At 31.2% G+C, this 20,815-nt stretch overlaps 3 long non-coding RNA genes across 4 annotated transcripts in view; 1 reads left to right on the top strand and 2 right to left on the bottom strand.

Moving 5' to 3' along the window:
• The window catches only part of LOC143072897 (uncharacterized), a 29,988-nt gene extending 25,253 nt beyond the window's left edge, over positions 1 to 4,735 (bottom strand). Inside the window, exons 1-2 of the long non-coding RNA XR_012977345.1 lie at positions 4,540 to 4,735; positions 3,078 to 3,144 (exon numbers count right to left, since the gene is read on the bottom strand). This is a non-coding gene — a long non-coding RNA (uncharacterized LOC143072897). The remainder of the gene's footprint in view (positions 1 to 3,077; positions 3,145 to 4,539) is intronic.
• Positions 4,736 to 6,189: 1,454 nt separating this feature from the next.
• LOC143072703 (uncharacterized) lies at positions 6,190 to 18,695 on the bottom strand. Its single transcript, XR_012977286.1, has 3 exons — positions 18,608 to 18,695; positions 7,187 to 7,261; positions 6,190 to 6,338 (listed from the first exon to the last, which is right to left on the bottom strand). It is a non-coding gene; the product is annotated as an uncharacterized LOC143072703 (long non-coding RNA).
• LOC143072626 (uncharacterized) lies at positions 9,031 to 13,073 on the top strand. 2 transcript variants are annotated; one of them, XR_012977270.1, is made up of 5 exons: positions 9,031 to 9,182; positions 10,420 to 10,483; positions 10,932 to 11,015; positions 11,712 to 11,845; positions 12,545 to 13,073. It is a non-coding gene; the product is annotated as an uncharacterized LOC143072626 (long non-coding RNA). The 2 variants fall into 2 exon arrangements; XR_012977275.1 differs by having other exon boundaries at positions 10,932 to 11,019.
• Positions 18,696 to 20,815: the final 2,120 nt, after the last annotated feature.

The following is a 20,815-nucleotide window of genomic DNA, read 5'->3' as shown; positions in this document are numbered from 1 at the left end:
TGAGAAAAAACACACGGTGTTCTTCGGCTTGTTATTTTTTTTGCTTTTTTTAATAGGTCCAAAGATTCAGTCGGACAGTCTACTTCACTACCTTACAGGATGTTAATAAAACATGTTCTACGTCAATACTTTTTGTCCGCACAAGGCGCAAAAGGTAGCTGGGTAACTGTGGTCTATTTGAGAAAGAACACAGGCTGCTCTGCGACTTAGTTTATTTTCTTTTAAATTAGGTCCAAAGATTGAGTCGGCCAGTCTACTTCACTACCTTACAGAAAATTTAATAAAAAAATGTTCTACATCAAACCTTTGTGAGCACTAGGCGCAAGGGGACGCTGGGTAGCTGAGGTCTACTTGAGAAAAAACACACGGTGTTCTTCGGCTTGTTATTTTTTTTTTAAATAGGTCCAAAGATTGAGTCGGACACCCAACCCCAGTACCTTACAGAAAAGTTAATAAAAAAAAACTACGGCAATACTTTTGTCCGCACTAGGCACAAAGGGAACCTAGGTAACTTTGGTTGACTAGAGAAAGCACACAGGGTGTTCTTCGGCTTAGTTCATATTTTGAAAGTAGGTCCAAAGATTGACTCAGACAGTCTACTTCACTACCTTACATAAAAGTTAATAAAGCATGTTATACGTCAATACTTTTGTCCGCACTAGGCGCAAAGGAAAGCTATGTAGCTGTAGTGTACTTGAGAAAGAACATAGTGGGTTTTTTGGCTTAGTTTAATTTTTTTTAAAGTAGGTCCAACGATTGACTCGGACAGTCTACTTTACTTTACTACCTTACAGACAAGTTAATCAAAACTGTTCTACGTCAATATTTTTGACTGCAATAGGCGCAAAGGGAAGCTGGGTAGCTGTGGTCTACTTGAGTTAAAATCCAGTTAGTTTTTTATTATTCTTTGAATAGGTCAAAAGTTATGGTTGGACACCCTACCCTTTTACCTTATAGACAAGTAATTAGAAAATGTGTTACGGTAATACTGTTGTCCGCACTAGGGGAAAAGAGAAGCTTGGAAGCTGTGGTCAACTGGAAACAAAAACACAGCGTGTTCTTCGGCTAAGTTTATTTTTTTTATTTTTCAAAGAAAAAGTTAATTACAAATGTTCTATGGCAAAACTTTTGTCAGCAGTAGGTGCAAAGGGAAGTTGTGTAGCTTATGATTACTTCAAAAAAAAACAAACAGGTTTTTTTTGGCTCATTTGTTTTTGTTTTTAAGTAGGTCCAAAGTTCGGTTGGGACACCCTGCCCCACCCTTACAAAAAAGTTAATAAAAAATGATCTACGGCAATACTTTTGTCCACATTAAGTGCAAAGGGACGCTCGGTAGCTGTAGTTTACTGGAGAACAAATTTTCTTGTTTTTTTTTAGTAAGTCCAACGTTGGGTTCGGACCCCTACCAAACTCTCACAGAAAAGTAAATATAAAATGTTATACGGCAAAACTTTTGTCCGCAATAGGTGTAAAGGGAAGCTGGGTAACTGAGGTCAACTTGAGTTAAAATCCATGGTGTGTTCGTCTTATCGTTTTTTTTAAGTAGTCTAAAGTTGGGGGCAGACACTCTACCCCACCCTTACAGAAAAGTTAATAGAAAAACGTTCTTCGGCAATACTTTTGTCCGCACTAGTAGTAAAGGGAAGCTGGGTAACTGAGGTCTAATTGAGAAAACAAATGCAGGGTGTTTTTCGGCTTACTTTTGTTTTAAGTAGTCCAAAGTTGGGATCGCACATCGTTCCCAACTCTTATAGAAAAAAAAATGTTCTTTGGCAATACTATTGTCTGCAAGAGACCCAAAGGGAAGCTGAGTAGATGAGATGTACTTGAGAAAAAAATCTAGGGTGTTGTTCGGCTAAGTTTTTTGGTAAGAATTCCGAAGTTGGGGTTGGACACCCTACTCCACCTTTACACAACAGTTAATAAAAGAATGTTCTTCTGCAATGCCTGCACTATGTGTAAAGGGAAACAGGGTAACTGAGGTCTAAATGGAAAACATCCAGGGTGGTTTTCGGCTTTTTTTAAGTAGGTCCAAAGTTGGGGTCGGACATCTTTTACAGAAAAATTAATAAAAAATTGTTCTACGGCAATCATTTTGTCCGATTAAATGCGAAGAGAGGCTGGGTAGCTGTAGTGTACCTGAAAATAAAAATCGGGGGTGTTGTTCTGATTTTTTTTAAGTAGGTCCAAAGTTGGGGTTGGACACCATTTCCAATTCTTACAGAAAAGTGTTAAACCAAAATGTTAAACTGCCATACTTTTCACAGCACAAGGTGCAAATTACAGAAAAGTTAATAAATAAATATTCTTCGGCAATACTTTTGTCCATAACAGGCGTAAAGGGAAGCTGGGTAACTGAGGTATACTTGAAAAATGCAAGGGTGTTTTACGGTTTAGTTTTATTTTGTAAAGTAGGTCCAAAGTTGGGACAGGACATCTATCCCAACTCTTACAGAAAAGTTACTAAAAAATATTCTATGGCAATTTTTTTGTCCCTACTAGGTTGAATATAAATCTAGGTAGCTAAAGTCTACTTGAATAAAATCAAGGGTGTTTAATGGCTTATTTTGTCTAAAGTTGGGACCGGATATCGTTCTCACATGTTACAAAAAAAAGTTCTACGGCAACTCTTTTGTCTCACTATGTGCAGTGAGAAGCTATGTTGCTGAGGTCTGTCTGAGAAAAAAATCCGGATGTTCTTCGGCTTAGTTTTTTTCTAAGTATGTCTAACGTGGGGGTCTGACACCCTCTACAACCCTTACAGAAATGTTGATCAACAAATGTTCTTCGGCAATGCATCTGTCCGCACGATGGACAAAAGGGAAGCAGGGTAGCAGAGGTCTACTTGAGAAAACAAATCCGGGTATTGTTCGATATTTTTTTTTTTATTGTTAAACTAGATCCACAGTTGGGGTCGAACACCCTACCCCACCTTACATAAAAGTTAATAAAAAAAGTTCTACGACAAGATTTTTGTCCGTACTAGATGAAAAGGGAAGCTTGGTAGCTGAGATCTACTTGAGAAAAAGAAACAGGGTGTTGTTCGGCTTGAAGTTTTTTTTAGGTAGGGTCCAAACCTTGTAAAAGTCGCCGAAAGTTTTTGTTCTTCTGTTTAGAGATTATTCCACAAGTTGAGAAATTCTTCTGAAATTAATAATAAAAAATAGTCTATAATTGAATACTAAATAAATGTAGTATTATGTAATCAATGTACAGTAGAAGACCGTGTATATTCACGCTAAACAAATGGCATTTTTAACTGAAAAGAAAGAATAGCAAATTGCTCTTCACACTTTAAACATAATGCAAAACTCTTTTGAAGTGACTTTTGAAAAATCATTTTCTTAATGTCATTTGAAATTTGGAATTTTAATTTTTGATTTCACAAGGATATTAAAAAAAGATAATAATTCAACAGTTTGAATACATCAAATAATTTGCAGATGCTTGATTTAGAAAGAAAAATAATATAAGTTCATTTCATACGAAAAATTGAAATTGATGACATTAAGCATTTTTCAATTTGACTCTAAATGTTGAAAAATGAAAAATGCATTTTTCATTTTAAATTGAAATTACTTCGCAATATAAAAATTTGAAAAGATGATCAAAACTGCATCATTTTTTTAAATTTTTAATGAGTAGATCTAGAATGAAATGAAATTTGTTTTAAATATTCAAGTTGTTGACACTATTTTAAAATTATTCACGGTTTCTTTTTTGTTTTTCCTCGTTTTTAAGCAAAACATCTTGAAGAACTTGTTAATTATGTATACGTGTGCACTATGTGTGTATCACCTAATTTTGAACATGAGAAATATACTAAAATGTACAATAATGACCAAAAAAGATGTGAATTTTTATTAATTAGTTTACCCGCAGAACACACGACTGAATACCTACACGTGCATGGAACATGCCAAATATCCTTAAATGTTTATGATAACATTGAGAATGGAAATGTGGAACGTGTAACAAAGGCAACAACCCGACCAAAGGGCAAACAAGAGCTCAAGATTACCAATTTGTCTTCAACACAGGGTGAAATTCTAGCGCCTGAATGTGGGCTTCATGCAGCTGGCCCCTTAACATCTGTGCGTATGCAGTAAAATAGAAGTTACACACAAGTCCAATTTATAAGAAAAGAAGTAATTAAATTGACAAAACATAAACAAGACTAACAAAAGACGGAGGCTTCTGACTTGGACATGAATATGCATTGTTAAACCATCTAATACCTCTAAACAATGTAGAATATACATAGACACGAAATCATGCACATTAAAACTCAGATATCTTATTGGCCCAAAACCACAATTAATGATCCCCATTTCGTTGTCTACGAATATAGTTCCCTTTAATAATAGTGTTTTTTTTTCTTTCCCTTCCTCATAGATTTCTTAGTTTTTCTGGTGTGGAAATAATAGAAGTGAGCTTAAACATGTTAAATAAACTTTTCAATTTTTCATTTTAACTGATGTTTATATGGAAAGAGTGATTAGGCCAGGTGCTTTTTTTCTAACAGTCCATCGAATTTACCTGTTTATAAAAGTCGCCAAACGTTTTCTTCTGATGTTGTGAGACTATTTCACAAGTTGGGAAATTCTCCTGAAATTAATAATAGAAAGAGTCAATAATTGAACATTAATGAAGTTTAATTTAATTAGTAATTTATGTACAATAGAAAATAGTGACCATACCAAACCAATGAACACCAACTGTCATATTCCTGACTTGGTACAGGCATTTTCTTTTTATAAAAAAAATGGTGGATTAAATTGGTTTTAAAGCTAGCTAAACCTCTGCCTTGTTTGACTGTCGTATTAAAATCCATTATATTGACAACGATTTGTGAACAAAACAAACAGACATAACCATGATAACAGGTAAAAATGTCAAAAATAGAGGCACAGAAGTCAACATTGTTTTATTATCTTAATCCCTATAAAACAAACAAATATATTAAAAAACATTAACCATGGCACAATAATACAATGATGGGATGTATAAGTACAAAGCCAAGTCATATGTAAGAAATAAACACAACAAGGCATATACACAAAAAGTTATATACATATATGTGTTGGAATGCATTTAAGACTAATTGTCTGAACTATGAACTTACCATTGTATGTGTGTTGAAAGCGTCGTTTGATAAAAGTGTTTACTTATTCTTTTGTATTATACTTTGTCACTTGTTTCGAATTTTTAAAGACTCTCCATGCAATAGAAAAAAAACATCATTTTATATGTAATTGCTTTTGGATAAGACCGTTTTACGTGCATACCTTTTTTATTTGTTTATCAGCAAAATAAAACCACATTTAATAGTGCCGTTATATTAGACAGATTGCATGTGCAGTTGATAATCTTGATCTTGATATATTGCTTTTTTTCTAACAGTCCATCGAATTTACCTGTTTATCGCCAAAATTTTTCTTTCTTCTGATGTTGTGAGATTATTTCACAAGTTTGGAAATTCTCCTGAAATTAATAGAAAGAGTCAATAATTGAACATTAATGAAGTTCAATTTAACTAGTAATTTATGTACAATAGAAAATAGTGACCATACCAAACCAATGAACACCAACTCTCATATTCCTGACTTGGTACAGGCATTTTCTTTTTATCAAAAAAATGGTGGATTAAATTGGTTTTCAAGCTAGTTAACCTCTACCTTGTTTGACTGTCGTATTAAAATTCATTATATTGACAACGATTTGTGAACAAAACAAACAGACATAACAGGTAAACATGTCAAAAATAGAGGCGTTATTATCTTAATCCCTATATAACAAACAAATATATTAATAAACATTAACCATGGCACAATAATACAATGATGGGATGTATAAGTACAAAGCCACGTCATATGTAAGAAATAAACACAAAACGGCATATAGACAAAAAGTTATATAGACATATATGTGTTCGAATGCATTTAAGACTAATTGTCTGAAAAATGACCCTACCATTGTTATGTTCATCATGTTCATTGAAATAATCTTGTTATAACCGTGCTTATCTTTTTTTTGTGCATTGTTTTCCTCTAGTTTCAACTTTTTAAAGACTATCCTTTCAAAAGAAAACGTCATTTTATTTACAATTGTTTATGGGAAAGACTGTTTTACGTGCTTACTTTTGTTATAATTTTTTTTAGCAATAGCAAACTAAATTCAATAGTGCCGTTATATAAGGTAGAATGAATGTACAGTTGAATATCTTGATATTGATGTATAGTTTATTCTAACAGTCATTCCATCAAACCTGTTTGTAAAAGTCGCCAAATGTTTTTACCCTGATGTTGTTAGATCATTTCATAAGTTTGGAAATGCTCCTGAAATTAATAATAGGAAATAGTCAATGATTGCATATTAATGAAGATAGTAATCAAAGTACAATAGAACATAGTGACCATATCAAACCAATAAACATCAACTGTCATAATCATGACTTAGTACATGCATTTTCTTTTATAAAAACATGTGGATTAAACCTGGTTTTAAAGCTCTCTTTAAACCTCTCACTTGTATGATTGTCGTATAAAAATCTTAACAAAACAAACACACATAATAAGTAAAAATGTAAAAAATAGAGGCACAGCAGTCAACATTGTGTTATTATGTTAATCTCTATAAAACAAACAATAAAAGTCGCAAAAAGTTTTGATTCTTATGTATTAGGGTATTCCATAAGTTTGGAAATTCTACTGAAATCAATAATAGAAAAACAAGGCAATAATTGAATATCAATGCAGATAGTAAGCATTATACAATGGAAAATAATGTACACTAACTTTGTTTAAGTTCATTTAAATTTTTTTACAAACAAAATAATCAATAACCTCGAATGCAGATATACACGTTCGCATGCGTTTACGACCAATTGTTTGAAATATGAAGTTTCCATTGTTATGTTTATTGAAAGCATCTTTTTTTTTATAAACGTGCTTATTTATTTCGGTGTATACCTTGTTACTAGTTTCGACTGTTTAAGCTCTCCTTGAAAAGGAAAACAAAACATAACTTTATTAGCACTTGCTTTTGGATAAGACTGTTTTACGAGCCTTATTTTTCAGCAAAAGTAGACGACATTCAATCGTGCCGTTATGTTAGGAAGAATAAATCTACAATTGATTATCTTGATTTCGATGTTTTGCTTTTTCTGACAGTCATTCGAATATACCTGTTTAAAAACTCGCCAAAAGTTTTGCTTCTGATGTTGTGAGATTATTCCACAAGTTTGAAAATTCTCCTGAATCTAATAATAAAAAGAGTCAATATTGAATATTAATGGAAGTAAGTTAGTAATTAACAATTGAAATATCAAATTTGTTAAAGTTCATCTAGATTTGTTTACAAAAATAGTCAGCAACCTCGAATGCAGATATATGTGTTCGAATGCGTTTACGACTTCTTGTATGAAAAATCAAATCATAATTGTTATGTTCATTGAAATCATCTTTTTATAAAAGTCCTTATCTAGTGTTTGGCAAACCTTAATACTAGTTTCGACTTATTAAAGACTCTCCTTGCAAAAGATAAACGTCATTTTATTAGCATTTGCTATAAGATAAGATTATTTTACGTGCCTACTTTTTAAGTATTTTTTTTAAGCTAAAGTAAAGCACATGCTATAGTGCCGTTATATTACGTAGAATATATGTACCGTTGATTCTTATTCATATTTCGCCTTTAGGTCTCAAGAAATGAATTAGATTAACTTCTCTATTAGGCGTAATGTAATATCTATGTTTAAGGATGTACACCTCTGAGGAGCCAACAATTTCTGGAATTAAACATTTTTTTCTAAACCTGCTTTTTGAGTTGATAAGACTGTGATAAAATCATTGGTGAAGAAAAAATCATATCGTGGTGCACTTCTTTTCTGCTACAGTCCTTTGAAAATGCCCAGTTGTGATGATTTTCCCATTTTTCATCGATTATTACCTATTTTTGGGCTATATTTAGTGGCCCAATCTGACTAAATTGTACTTAATAAAACTATAGGTAGGTGTACCATGGTCAATTTTACATTTTTGTTATTTTCTTAGTTTTATGAACAAAAAGCATGTTATATCAACTTTTTTGTTAAAAATGATTGAAAAAAATACGTATCTAAGAAATTTGAACAGACCAAAATGACATAGGATGAACATGATTCTTGTAAAATCATTTTTTGTATCCCTCACCCATTTTCTCAAAATATTGGCTAAAAACATTTGTAAATATACAGACTTGATTTGTCGTAAAATTTGAAAACTGGATTACTCAAAAACCATTCATTGTAAATCTACAATTTTTTGACAGCGTTATGTTTAATTATAATCTTTTTAAAATTCATTGATATTTTACATTTGTATCACATATTTTAGAAATTATTCAAGAACGAGATTTCAACGAGACTGAACGAGACTGAAGAGTCAGAAAAATACATCCTTAAATAAACAAACAAACCATAACCACCAGACCAGAGATGGTCGGTGACCTTGATCCTAGTATATACGCACTTGTTCTAAACAGTGAACACAACACTTTACTTAAGGTATCCGACCCATAATAAAGATTTACGGAAAATTTTCCGGAGTTTACCGAGGTGTCAATTTTTTCAACACCTCGGTATTTTCCGCCTAGTAAGCGAAAGTATAGTTATTATTTTTAAAATGATGATTAAAATATCGAAAGGCTTAATTGAAGTATATTTTCATGAACTATAGAGTAAACGCTCATTTTTTCGAAAAATTGTCCAATTTTGACAATCCGGAAACAGAAGTTATAATAAACAAATATGGACGACTCGGTCGGCGGCCAAGACAGACGAAGGCGTTTTACCAAAAAAAGCACGCCGATTTAAGTCTCTTCGTCTTATCGTGATGCAGAAATAATGTGTGCAGTTTGGATGCAACTGGTTGTCAAATATGTTGTACCGGCATAGGAAGATTAGTTGATAGAAGGAATGTAAACACATCACGAACTTGTCCTTTTCATCTGGCGATCTGCTCTGGGAGACGATTTGAATGGATCGTTCATTTTTATGTTTTAAAGTTCTGTATTCGTATGTTGAGTGTATATCTAGATGGAATTGAACCGACTTCCTTATGGTTTCTATTACATAGAGAACCTAGTAAACCAAAGGCCAAGCTGATGCCAAGCTTCAGTGTAAAACTTTGAGCAGGTGCCAGGTAATTTGCATTTACAAATCCAAACATTTTAAAACTTGAGTTGGACAACATTGTCATGTTAATTATGCCCTACTACACCAGCTTGTCTGGCAAAACAGCCGTTAGATGTCATAATAATTTAAACTAGATACATGTATGTAAAAAAATGATTATTTAAAAAATAATCCAGGTCTGTCAGTGTATATGTTTGTAATAATTTAGGAACAAACACCCAAGTCAAGGCAAAAAACAAATACAAATATATTGATAACAATTGCAAGAAAGCATTAAACAAAAGTGCAGTAGAACTAAATAGGAAAACATGCATGCTATCAGACAATTGAGGGATTCAAGCCAAGGCTACCCTTCAACATGTTCAAAAGTTGAATTGCCATGGTACACATACAATGTACATGTATGATCATCATGTAGCATGAACCATCAATGGCTCTTAAACTTGTCACATTGACACAGACACTGCCACAACACTAATTAATTGATACATGTATATACTAGCATGACTATATATAGTAATATATATTTGATAATATCCATCTAAAAATCATCTGATAATTTAATCAGTATTTGATGAAAAAGTCAAATGCTCATGTACATGATGTAGGATACAAAGAAACATAAATAAAGAGCAAACAAACAATTGACCGTTCATACATGTATATATATCTGGGAGTTTTTTTCTGTTTAATTTCTATGAATGTAAGAAGAAGTTGATACTTTTTATGTACAAAACAATGTACGTGTACTTCCCATTTTAATCTGATACCCATACTATAATTTTTTTTTTTTTTATACAATAACTAGTCGAAAAATTTAAATACAGACAAATATTCAACGACTGAGCGAATAAGACACAAGTTCACCAAGGTGCATTGTCCCTGAGTAAATTTTCAGCGTTGTAAGGTCACAAGTTGTAAAGCTTTTCAATATTTGAATTCTTTGATTATTTATTCTTTTTATTACATCTGATCATGTACATGTACATTGGCAAATAGCATTTTTACCACAAATATTATTCTATTATAAAATGTATGTGTTTTTTTAATATATGTCCAGTTTTCACTTTATTATATTTGGTAAGAAAATTTGTATTATAAACTAACAAACATCATGTGTACATACATACATGTACACATGATGCACATGTACATTGTACTGCTACATATATATACATTCCTTATCTATGTGCTATCAAAATAAAGAACATTTTTGTAACAGAAATTTATATTTCATTTTTTAGAGAAACCATCCTTGTTAAAGATGTGACATTAATCCCTCCAAACCTACAAAACACAATTGATAAGGTAAGTTGCAGATTATCTGAGATATTTTTGATTATTATCCCAAGAAATGTAGCATACATGTATTACTCTTACTGTAAGTTGTACAGTTATATATGTATTTCTGCCATCTGTCACTGTTAATTTAAATGTACATTAGGGGTCAGTAAATAATCAAAACATGATACATGTATAAAGACTAATGGTGTGTATTTTCATTAAATAATACACAGGGTTTTTTTTGTGTTCAGATTGATAGCAATTTTGTTGTCAATTGTTGTAGTGTCATTAATTAATGAATGAAATAAATGGTTGTACCTAAAATTATTTGAAACATGTCTGAACTTAACTTATATATAGATACAATTTACATTGTATTATAACCAATTTTTATTTACATTTGTATATCTATATGTACATGTGCATGATCAATGTATCAATGATGACAAGGAACTTTTTATTTAAATTTCAGAGATGCTAATTAACCTTGTTAATGACTGTGGAGAACTTATGCTACATTTACCTAATACACAGACAAACACAGATGGACATACATGTAGGTAATAAATAGAGCAGTTTTCTAAGATACATGTTCATGTTTATTGTTATATCATGTATATTATGCCTTGTCTTTAAAAAATATAGATATGAAACATGAACACATATGTACATGTTCCATGTTTACATGTATTAGAGAGTTATCTAAACTGTTTAAAAGCTGATAACTACTTAGTACTATCACAGTTTTAGTCTATTTGTTTCTCTATTTGTCCATGATTTATCTTATAATGGATAGAGTTTGAAAATTAAATCTATAAAGTTGGATAAAATATTCATAATTCTTGCATTGGTACAAAGCCATTTTGAAAATAAGAAGATGTGGTATGACTGCCAATATGAAAACTCTCCCCGATACATGTACTTCACATGACATATAAAGGAACCACTTTAAGTCACCATACAACCTTACACAATAAGACAAACCCATACTACATAATCAGCTATAAATTTAAACAATTCAAAGGAGAAAACTAAATACAACTACTGAATTATTGGTTATACAGCATTAAAATACAACTACTGAATTACTGGTTCCTGACTTGGGACAGGCACATACAGAATTTGGCAGGGATAAACTAGATTAAACTTTATTAAAAAATACCCATTATCAAACTAAAAATCCCTATTACTAAGTGAACTCAGATTACTCTGCTGTTTACATATTTGTTAAACTATAATTTGCTTCTTGTAGAAATAAGCCTGTGAGATCAAGATGCAGATATATCCACCAGATACCAAATGCCACACCAAAGCAGACATTTTCAAATGTTGAGAGACCTATGAATACATCTACATCCTTCTTCAGACTTTGAAACAACTGATTGAGTATGTTAGCTAACATTTAATCAATTATGTTTGAACAGTGCTACACAACAGCCTGGTTGGATTTTGCTTTTTCCACCGGACCACTCCAACTTTAATCTCTTTTTTGTTAAAATATTGATATCTAATGCTTATCTGCTTTTTTTCCAATTGATTGTGCTTGCAAGTCCTTTGATTAAACAAAAAAAAAGTGCATGCCCACTCCCACTGTGGACGGCAACGCAAAATCCACCTGAGCTGTAGTGTTAATTTGAAAGTCAATGACTTCTATTAAAAAAAAGAAAAAAGAAATCTAGAACTTTACATCTTTTTTTTAATGCCCCTATTTATATACAAAAGAAGATGTCATATGATTGCCAAAGATACAACTCTCCACACGAAACCAAGTGACACAGAAATTAACAGTTACAGGTCATTGTAAGGCCTTCAACAATGAGCAAAGCCCATACCGCATATTCAGCTATAAAAGGCACTGAAATGACAAATGAAATATTATGCATGGTGGGGGTGAAATAAAAAGTGTCTTCTGACCCCTGATCCCCCTACATTTATTTCTGGAACATCCCTTAGTGTTGCAAAACATAAACACATTTGGTAGTCAGATTGCTTTCAACCATATACTATAGTGATAGTTTTCTTCTTCAGAATGCTAAATTTAAAAGTTTTAATTAATTTGTGATGAATTTTCTTTTTTACTTCCAGTTAGGCAAGATGTTATCTCTCATATCAAAGAGATGGAATATGAAACTGGCAGCCAGTATTGATATAATGTGGTACTAAAAGCTCAAATACCATCAGGGGCTGAAGACATAACAGGAATTGTGTGGGATTTGACCAACCTTAGACTAAAGAGAAAAGTTGTTGCTGCATTACAGATATTTTGAACTCAGCAATTTTTATTAATGTATTTAATGTTAATTCTCTCTCTTATGAATAATATGATATTTATACTTGCAATCAGCATGAATTGAAAGTTCCTCATGTCTGTAAAACTGTTTTCCCTTGACATTGACCACATTTCATGGATCGGTGAAAAAAGTTATGTACCCATGGTCAAGTCCATGTATCAGATTCAAAAAGCAATAGGTCTGCTTAATTTGGTATACTGTATGATTGACCCTGATCTCATTGTCATGCTTTATTGATCAATGTTAATATTCAAAAGATTTAATATTGATTGTACATTGTATATATAGATATGATAATATTTATTTGTATCCTTTGAACCATCATGACCATGTTATATTTTCATGATAATGTTCAAATAAATATTGAAATGTGATAGAGTTTATTAATATCATCGATAGAGATTATTTCTATTATTTATTATGTGCATGAAGTAGAATAAACACTTTCTGAAATATTTCATGGGAAATAATTAACCTAACTGAGTTCAATGTTGAACAGGAATGATGGGGTATTTTTTGATGAGCTTTAGTTAATGCAGGTGTGAAATATAAAAAAAAATGAATCCCCAGTCTGAGCCCTAATGCTTTCATGTGATGTCTGGTGTTGCACATTGGACAAAATCGAAAACATGTAGCAAAACCATAAATATTGTCCAACATGTTTAACCCCACCACATTATGTATGTATGTGTTGTCCCAAGTCAGGAGCCTGTTATTCAGTGGTTGTGGTTTGTTTGTGTGTAAAATGTTTTGTTTTTGGATCATTTTTTTTTAAATAAGGCCGTGTGTTTTCTCGTTTGAATTGTTTTACATTGCCATTTTGGACCTTTTAAAGCTGACTATGCGGTATAGGCTTTGCTCATTGTTGAAAGCCGTAGTTACCTATAACTTAATTTCTGTGTCATTTTGGTCTCTTGTAGAAAGTTTTCTCATTGGCAATCATACAAGATCTTCTTTTTATTATATACTTTTGAAATATGAGCAAAAAGGAGAGAATTTTCATATTTCAGGTCCTAAAATTACCTTGACCTTTGACCTTTTGACCTTAAGGTTGACGCTAATCCTATATATAATGCATATCATAAAGTTATCATAATTAACAAAATGTAATGAAAGATTATAGTACATAAAGGTAAGTTTACTATAGAAAATTGAGCAAAAAAGGAGGTCATTGTATAATTTAGCTCCTAAAATTACTTGACCTTTTGACCTGTTGACCCCTAAAGGTTGAAACCAAACCAAGATTTTTTTGAATTTCATCAAATGGTCTGTATTTACAAAGGTTGTGAAGATTATGGGACCAATAGGTAGATACACTTTTGAAAATTTAGCAAAAAAGGAGATTTTTGTTGATTTTAGCTCCAAAAATGACCTTGACCTCAACCTTTTGAACTTTACATGTCATAAATATCATAGTTTATTCTTATTATAAGATTATATCAAGTATGGTTAGTTTTGCTAAAGATTTACATAAATTATACCAAAAAACATCAGAACAGGGATACCAAGTCTCCATTTACGAACTGTGATCTTGACATTCTAAATCAAAATTTCATGTTGGTACGGTAAAAGTTTCTAAAAATTTTTTTTAGGATGGAACAATATGTAAAGTTAATTTAAATGTCATTTTTTAATGCTCTGCTAAAATATTCACTTTTGAACTAGTGAAGATATAAAATTGACAAATTTGAGACTTTTCTCCTTTTTCTATTATTAGAAACAATAACACAGTTCTAAAAATAGAATAGCAAAAAAACAATATATTTTTTATGTTTAATTTTACAAGGTTACATGTAAGGTTCCTTTTAAAAGATAGATTAGTAAATTATACTATATAGATTTCTTAAAATTACATCCTATTAAAACCCCTTATTTGGCATTTGAGGACAAAAAAGGGGGCACTTTAACCCAGCTCTGCTGTTAACCTCAAATATTTTGCGGATTTTTATTTCATAGTAAGAACTCTTAGACCCCCCTACTTACAATCCTTGATATAAATGTAAATTATTTTGCTTGTTGTATATTGGCTAATTATTGGCCGAATACCTTAAATTCTTTTTAGTTATTGTATTGTTTATTTAAATTTAGGAAGTTTGAAAGTTACTTAAAATATAATTATCTTGTCTTTGATGCAAGACAAGTGTTAATGTTAATAAGAAAAAAAGATGTCTTGTCTACGATGTTTGACAAGTGTTGCTGGAAATGCATTAAACTTTTTTTTTGTCTACAATGTATGACAAGTTAATTCATTTAAGTTATTCCCCGTGCTGGACGGCACATTTGCTACTTTATTCTGTTACTCCTGTTTGTTGAACAGGTAGATATTTAAAAGTATTTCTTTTTACCTAAATGGCGTGTGTACTCTTAACATTTATTCACATTATGTTTTTTTACAATGGCTGAATTTGATTATGCAGATGTTATGCTTTGCAAGATGTTGTCCTCCTCCTCCTCCTCCTCCTCCTCCTCATTATCCTTTTTATCCTCCTCCTCCTCCTCCTCCTCCTCCTCCTTTTCCTCATCATCATCATCATCATCATCATCATCATCATCATCATCATCATCATCATCATCATCATCATCATCATCATCATCATCATCATCATCATCATCATCATCATCATCATCATCATCATCATCATCATCATCATCATCATCATCATCATCATCATCATCATCACCACCACCACCTTTGTTGTGTATGAAGATGGGAATTTTCTTGTAAAGCCCTTAACGTCCCTGCGAAAACGCAAAACTACAAAACTCCGAAGAAGTGTACTATTTATATCAACTTCTTATTAGTATCGCATTGATATTAGAATTCATGGCCGAGTTAAATCACTAACAGAATTTGAAAATATTCTAGACTTTTATTTACAAGTAATTCCAAACTGGGTAAAAACAGGAGAAAGTTTTACAAAATTCAAATATTAGAAAACAGATTATTTTTGGAAACCGATACGTTAAACATTGCAACAATAGTTTGTTCTTTCAAAACTGGGTAGCGAGTGGATTGATTTATATCAACGACTTACTTGATCTTGCGGGAAAGTGATCAAATGTTTTTGTTTTTTTATTTTAGAAAAATTAAACAATCAGTCTAATTGGATTGTAAAGTTTACAATCGTAAAATCTTCCATCCCAACGGAATTGAAGGAAACTCTCTAAAGAGTAAAATCAGTATCAATAAGGACAATTTGATATGTGGAAATAAACAAATACAATCAAAATATATCTATAATAAAATGTTATATAATAGTCTAGTAGATCAAAAATATTCACAGGCAATTGGTATAAATATTTGGACAAGCAATTTATAGTTAGATAGCAAGCTAAATTTCATTCGTAAACGATTTTATATCTAAATCTTTAAGAGAGAATAAGTTGAAAATGTTTAGATGGAAACTACTACATTATAGTATTCCAAGAAAGTAATTACTATTTAAATGGAAAATTTCTGATAAAAATGAATGTATTTTTTTGGTAAACAGAAGAGGAAGATTACTTTCATTTCTTTATAACGTGTTATTTTTTAAAAGACTTTAGGGATAAAGTAGAACATCTTGCACAAATAAATTTTTAAAATAAAATATCAGTTAAACATATAGTATTTGGATTCAACATATCAGATAAGGGTTCTTATGGTTTTAACTATTTTGTGACAGTTTTAGATTTTTGCATTTTCAAATTATACTATGTTTCAGAGCAGAAATTGAAATATATAGATGTGTATGAATTGTTTATAAAGAAATTAAGAAGGGTTATGAATGAACATGATGAAAGCAAAATAATTTCTCGAAGTGTATATTTCATAAATTTGAAGAAATTGATTTAATAGAATAATTTGCATATAATATAATAGTTTCTGTAATATTGTTGATTATATTGTGAGTATGTTCCTGGCAACTCAGAGTTTTTTCACAGGAATACTCCACTGGCGCTTGGACAGTAAAATATAATTGTAACAAACTATCTTTAGAATAACATGAATAAGGAATGTATTTGTTGTGAAAAAAAAACATAATATTTATTACGAAGAAATTGCTGAATACAAAGTAAAGGAGGTAGCTTAAATGTCGTTCAGTATTACAAAAACCTACATATTATTAATCATATTTGACAATATAACATTTAGATATTTGAACGAAAACATAAATACAACTAAAGTAGGAAAATTCTATCTGTTGCCTAAAATACATAAACTATTTGAAAATATACTAACAGAAATGGAGAGAAATGAAACAGCTAGACGAGAAAATTTAATTCCGAGCAGACCAATTGTATCCTTGTGTAAAACACCTCTACACAATAGTGGACACTATATCGATTATTTTCCTGTTCCGTTTGTTAAACAAGAGGCTCTCAAGAGTCTAAATCGCTCACCTGTTATTGTTTTGCTGAAATCTTTCATCAATGATCATTTTTGCTTTTTAATGTATTTTAATATGTGGCTTTAAAATGCAATTCAAATGTGCATAGTATCAGTCATATTTTCTTCAAAAGCAAATAAATGCATTTTAGCCATACTGTCTCTGTTTCTAGACTTACAACAAGTAAATACAATACAAAATTTATCCTAGATTCATTTGCAAAAATTTGTTCAAAAACATAGACAACATGTGTAAAATTGTCCTTAAAGAGCAAATACATCCATAACGGGTCAATTGAAAATTTTGGTAACATAAAACCTTGACCTTACTTTGTTGAAATTTTTTGCTGCTTACAATTTATCTTAATCTTCAATAATATTCAAGATAATACAAAAAATCTGAACATTTTCCTTAAAAACCAATTAAGTAGCAACAACCCAACAATGGGTTCTTCGGTTTATCTGAAAATTTCAGGGCTGATACATTTAGACCTTTTAAACCAGTTTACCCTTTGTCAGATTTGCTTTAGTTTCTGAGATATAAGCCAAAACTGGCGGCGGCAGACGACGGACGACGACGGACGCCAAGTATAAGTCAAAGCTCACACGGTGCCCTTCGGACGTCGCTGAACTTAAAATAATATTCATATATATAAAAGATAAGTCAAGTTTTATTATTTCGATTGAAAATATAAAACCCAAACGTGACTGTTACCTATAAGTAGCATTCGATGCCAATTATATGTACACTTGTTTTACATTTAATGACATACTGGAAGCCACAAACGGGGAACTGACCAATATTGATCCAAGCAAGAATGAAATCAAAGTGCCAACAAAGGACAGTATACAACGCCTATTAAGGCTTATTTTAGAGAAAACAATGAAAATGAATTTATATTTAACAATAACCATTACCGTGAAACCTTGGGCGGACCTTACAATGTTTGTGATTCTTCAAAACATTTTACAACGCTTTCAACGCAGATACCCTATGATAATCACTTCCAGATATAGGGATGACGGCTGGATTATATATTCCGGGCCTATAGAGGAAATACACGAGCTAATAATAATAGACAATTCTCCGCTCACTGACCTACTGAATGACGAATGCACGTTTCAACCCCAAACTGCAAAATCACAAACGGTGTTGTACACTTTCTATTAATCTGCTCGAAATATGATGCGCATCGAAAATAGATGTTTGATACGCTTAAAAATAATGACATAACAGATCTCTCATTGAAACACCTTCTATCTGGATACACACACACTTTTAGTCACATACGGGACACTAATATACTTATAAGAAAATAAGGAAAACTCTCCAATATTAGTTTCATTTAGTCTTAGTTTAGATATTATAAAATAAACAATTATGTATTTTGAACCAGTGTGTATGAAGTAAATCTCAGATGGTCCCTCAAGTTAAACTATTTTATCAAGTTATACAATAAACAATCTTAAAGAAAAATACAAACTCACCCAAATCTGAAATCATTTCCTTTTTTAATACACATAGAATAATTATAAGCAAGTCAGAAGTGCAATGCACACTTCACCTTTGTGTCAGTCCATTCAGCGAAATAAAATAGACCTTTTCTACCACTGTTATACATCAGTAAATCAATCACCTTTCAAACACGAGTACTAATTGACCATGAAATGCACGCATTTAATTTTAACAAGTATCAACATTCAATTTGAACACTGTGATCTATTGAAGATTAGAACACTATATAATTTAACAGTATATAATAAGGGTAAAATACAACATCACTTTAATATTTTCTACAATGGATAATTACCGTCAAATTTTTTAGAAATTAAAAAATAAAAACAACACAACACAACACGCTTTGTTTGTATACGTAACAATAGAAACATTTGCTACAGCCGTTTTTCATGAAAAGTGCGACTAACATTTGTCTTGCTTATTTAACGTTATATGTTAAAAGCTAAAGAAAAAGTGAGAACAAAGAAAAATGCAATATATGTCTTTTCAGATCATCCCAAACTGACAATTATAGTCATATTATTAGAAAATAAGAAAAACCAACAAACACAATCAATACGCTCATATATTTTTTTGGGAATAGAAGTGCTAAATCCTTTATATGAGAATAGAATTATAAAATCTTAATTCGTGCTAGAGGATGTCAGTTACATAAACACACACAGATTTTTGTATATATAGTCAAATGCGTTTTGTTAGAAGATACTTTTTCACTTTTTTCGTCTTTTGGAAAATGTTGTTTGTGCTGTATTTAGACCCTTCATCAACGAAAATTGTTTGACATGCTTACATTGGTAGCATTTTTCAAAATAGCATATGTCTTGTTCTATGTTTCTAAATATACTTTGATAAGTATATCACAGACGACAAAAAGGTGAACAAACAGATAAAATTTCTAAACAATTATATGATACCTATCAGTTCATAATTTACATTTCATTAGTAACTATCATTTGCTTTTTTTCATTTTCCTATTATATGTTTCTCCTGTTATGTGTTTTTTCCTCCATAGATAAACACTCTATGGTAACAAAGTCAACCATGTTCGTCACATATTCATCTAATTAATCGCCAAAATGTAATACATAAAATAAATTAAGGACTAAACATATATATACATAATATTTATGCTGTATGAATTTAAGACGCAATTACTACATAAGTAAGCCGCCAACCAAAAGCAATAACAACAACGTCACACATGTACAAATAAAATAATTGTTTCGTGCAATGTATGATTGGATGCAATAGTACAGAGTCACGTCAAATGAATAACAGACCTGACAGTAAAAGTTATATTAAAAAAGACAAATGAAAGAACATTATAACACGTTATTATTTTACTCCAATAAAAAATCAAAAACGACAGTCCTTCACCAAATGGTAAAATCAAAAAGTCATAATGCAAATTGCTGCAAATTGGTAACTAGTATATGATAAACAACAAACTATGAAGATGTCAAAGAATCATCTTTACGTCGTGAAAAGGAAGCAAATGATACCCAAGGGACATTCAAACTCATAAGTCGAAAATAAACTGACAACGCCATGTAGGTTTACTTGTTTAGTACGAAATTACATGAAGTGAGTACGATTTTGCTTTGTTACGAGACTCTCGCTATTTGACATATTCGACTTAAAATAAAATATTTCAAATTACTATCGTCAATGTTGACGACAATATGGCTTAACTTTAATTGAAAATAAAAGACAGAAATTATATAGTTCAGGTTCAAATGAATGATAGTTCAAAAAAGTCAAACAACTGTGTAAATGTCTCGAAAATAACCCTTTCACCCCATTGGAAGTGAAATGAAAACATTTAATCAAAATTGTTTGGAAAATTGATCGTCTTGGCGAGTCATGCTAGTCATGCTTGAAGCTCACGAAGGCATGTGTCCATTTCGATTCATAAAAAGATTGTAACGGAACGCAAATGTACTTTAGAAATGTCTTAAATTACTAGTTGCGGACATCTGTATGATTTGTTAAATGATAGTTGACTTTTCGACAGATTACTATTATTATCGTAAACTATGAATTATCTTCAGGTGTGTAATAAAAAAATCTACAAATTAAAGATTGTCTTTATTAGAACGTCTATTTAGCCAAACAGAATAAATGAAACAAACTGACCTTTATTCGTCAACTACAAGTTATCGTCAAAAGTGTTATGA

The sequence above is a fragment of the Mytilus galloprovincialis genome, chromosome 1, assembly GCF_965363235.1.
Source record: "Mytilus galloprovincialis chromosome 1, xbMytGall1.hap1.1, whole genome shotgun sequence".
Lineage (NCBI taxonomy): Eukaryota > Metazoa > Mollusca > Bivalvia > Mytilida > Mytilidae > Mytilus > Mytilus galloprovincialis.
The sequence above is the reverse complement of the archived record's forward strand: the minus strand, read 5'-3'. Positions and strand labels throughout refer to the sequence as shown.